This window comes from Eurosta solidaginis, chromosome 2 (assembly GCF_040869045.1).
Source record: "Eurosta solidaginis isolate ZX-2024a chromosome 2, ASM4086904v1, whole genome shotgun sequence".
Taxonomy (NCBI): Eukaryota; Metazoa; Arthropoda; class Insecta; order Diptera; family Tephritidae; genus Eurosta; species Eurosta solidaginis.
This window is the reverse complement of record NC_090320.1, coordinates 285,973,290-285,977,157: the sequence shown is the minus strand read 5'-3', so window position 1 is coordinate 285,977,157 and position 3,868 is coordinate 285,973,290.

Sequence of the window (3,868 nt, the reverse complement as noted above, 5' to 3'; positions counted from 1 at the left end):
GATGAAAAAATATTCAAATATCATACCCCAAGATGATTAAAAACGTTCAAATTCAAAAGCATTTTCTGTTCGAAAATTAACGCATCGTCGGGAGGAAAATGTACCATAAATGTGATTATTCTTGAATAATCATTTATGATTCATATTTCGAAACGGTTTTTGTTCATATCTGATATCATTGAAAAATTGGGCTTTAATTGTTTTAGAGTAATATTTGAATGCTTTTCACAGTCATTTTCTGATCATATTCGTGAACATATTTCAATCGTTTTGGTTGAGATTTTTCACTTACCTGGGTTTCAAATAGTTCACAACCTTTGTATTGTCTAATGGTTGGATTTGTATTTTCTGGGAAGCCGAAGGTGGAGAAATGGTTTGGGATGTCTTTTGTAAGGAGCAGTATATATTTTTAAATATTTATAATTTTAATATATTTTTTCTGAACTTCATGATTGAAAAAAATGTGTGTGTGTGAAAAAATAAGATCTTCAATCAAAAGTAAAATTTTAACAAGTATAAAATTCATTATTCAGTCAACAAAGATTGTCAGAAAAGATTCAGAAAGCTGAATGAAAAATGGTTAAAATTTTTGATCACCTAAAGTAAACACATTTGATTCAAATATGACTCCAAAATGTGATTGAAAAATTATATTCAGTTTTTGATGATCAAAAGTATTCATATTTGATTATTTCTTTTGTTTAATTGTATGATAACTCATTATTTAGTCAGAAAGAGTAATCAAATTGTATTGATATGCAGGGAAATTCAAAATTTATTCACCTAAATGCTGAGTGGGAATGTTGCGTTTCATATTTGGTATGTATAATCGTACTCAATTAAAATGTGAAACTAAAATATTTTGTTTTCTGTATCATAGTCGGGGTTTTGCGGTAGGAGTAGTAGAGATTTCACTTCTTCGGATATTTCCTCATGCTTACTAGGTAATTTCGATCTTCTGGATGAAATAAATGGGTCAGAAGTAACTGGATTCATCGGTAGCTTTTTTTATATAATCTTGCCAAGCTACTTGCTTCTGTAACCATTCAATGTTTGTATCTTTAAACACTTGATCTTTGGATCCTGATTTTTTCCACCTTCTATGCAGATTGATAAAAACACTGCTTTGAGCAAAAGGCTTTTAAATTGTTAAAATTTTTACCATTAAGATGTATCAAATTTTTGGATTTAATAAAATTATATAAAAATATATAGTCATTAATATTGCCACACTCTTTCAATTTTTCAAATAAATCAGAATTTGTCACTAAATCACAATCCATTTCGAAAACAGCGAGTCGTAGATAGTAAGTTATTGCAATTTAAGTTAGTTTGACGCGCACTGCTTACTTTTGCTTCCACTTCCAAACACTTTATGCCCAAAAACTTCAATAATTTTCTCACCTTTTGTTTCATGGCCTACTGTCAACTCTTTGTAACCCTTTTTATAGCAAGTAAATCTAAGCGCCACTTTGATTTCATGGCGAACTATTAACTCTGATTCGTCGAGTTTTCGCGAATTTTGCACAAATTTTTAAAATAAAATTAAAAGCTTCTGGGTTAGACCTTGACCATATTTTTGTTGAGAAATAGTAAAAATTATTTTAGTGAAGCCAAATTACTGGAAATTGGAAAAAATACCTAGATGTACACATATGCTCGTTAGGGTATGTCGATATGAAACCCGGTTACTAAAAGTGTCATAACTTTTTAAATTAGGTTTTACGAAAAAATTTTATATAACAATAAATTATTGAAAAAGATCACAGAATACAAAAATGTACATTTAAAGTCCTAAGTCCCAACTTTTCAATTTCGGTCCACTGTGCGCAGGTCGGACGGTTTCCATTGCTAGATCTGGTATGTCCTGGTAACAAGCATCATTAAGGTACTTACCGACCATCTCGGGCACGATTTTATTTGACCACATTGAACCTCCTAGAACATCCCGCCTCACACGCCCTTGGGCAGCTGTGAAGATATAATGCTCTTAACAATCCCTTGAATCCGCGAAGATCACCCTTGTGAGCATTCATTTTCGATCCAGTTTCGAAGTTAATATTGAATCTCTGTAACCGTCAGATGAGTGGATAGCAACCCACTCATCGCATCCCTGACCAGGAAGGCTTAGTTTTCGGCTACCCGCAAATACATAGAAAAAATTACCAATCCATTAAGATCATAAAAGATTCGTGTTCTGTATGATTCCAATCAACTTAAATGGAGTATCTTCTCATTGAAGAACAAGTTTTTTATTTTCAGTTGACGGCCAAGTCGACTTTCGCACTACTCTCTCACCAAATCAAGCTAAATGCACAAAATGTAGCATATGTTATTCAAGAACTTTCCTCTCACAATGATACATCATGGGTCAATGTAAACTCCCACTAAGCACATCCTGCATCCAGCGCCTTGAAGAACCCAAAAAATGGCAATAGAAATGTTTAATGATTTCGCTAATCGAGGACCGTAGAATGTCCACCACCTGATACTGCGACTCCCATGGTGCCGGATTGAAGTCGACGATGCTTAAGACTTTACTTCGTTGCCCCAGCGGGTTAGGGGATCAGAATAAACCCGCGGTAGGTATGCCTGTCGTAAGAAGCGACTAAAATACCAGATTCAAGGGGCTGTGTAGCGCAACCCTTCAGGTTGCCAGCGCAGTATATAGCTTCTCCAAACCCAATTGTCAACCTCACCTATCCGCGGCGAATCCTGTTTCACTAACAGACGAGGCTCTGGCGACCCCAAGTTCCTCATGGATCCAGCAAAGGACCATCACATCGATACCACTCCCCAAAGCCTTCGGGGAGCAACCTTATCGCTACAAGAACAACAACAACAACAACTTTACTTCGTCCGAAATCTTTTCTGAAACTGTTTTTCCTTATTCGTGCCATCCCGCACCAGTGTGAAAAATAATTCTAAGCAAATATTTTGTTAAAAAAAGTTATTTATAAGTTCTGCGAGACCTTTGGTACACCATAGCTGCTTTCGAATTTCGACTACATGGGCTTATATGTACATAGCTTAGAGATTATTGTGGCAAATCTTAGCATCACTAAGCTGTTAGTAAATAATCACGCAACAACAAAAACATGAAGCAGCCACTCGTATGTACATGTACACATTAAAGCTAGCGACGCTTACATATGTAGAAGGCGACGAAGAGCTATCTCACACACACAGATGTAATCATCAGCCGAAGCTCTTCCTCACACATACACACGCATATAACTAATTACCAAGCAGGAGATACAAGAGTTTTAGAAGGTGAAACTTCTAGACCTTTGGAGAAATACGCGGACGAAGCAACAGATAGTATAAAAGCGACGCAAGCTGAGGAATGACTAATCAGTTTTGACTTAAGCACGCCATTGGTTATCTAAATAAAGACCAGTTTGCAATACTGAATATTGGAGTGCTTTATTCAACAGTTTAGCGATTCGAACGTTAGCAGAAGGTTGCATATTAATCAGAAATCCCCAGAATTCGTTACAATATTTTCGAATCGAAATGAAATCCATTCAAAAACTTTTTAGAAACGTTTCGACCTATTCGGAACTGACTCGTGTCAGCACCATTCTACATTTCAATATCAGCGTTTGCCTTCACGAAAACAGTAACCAGTCGGTATCTTTTTATGCAAGAGTCTCGAAATTCTAATTACATGCCCTATCGCCTAGTTTCTTCATTGGCAAGGGTTTTTAGGTAGAGTGTGCCAAGCCCACAACACAACCCTCGTACGGGATTTGGGTTTGTCGCTTCTTATGACAGGCAAACCTTACCGGGGAGTGCCAAAAGCCCCCTTAACCCAACCATTCGTGAAGCCCACACCATTAAAGTGACATTTCTAAAACAAACAAGC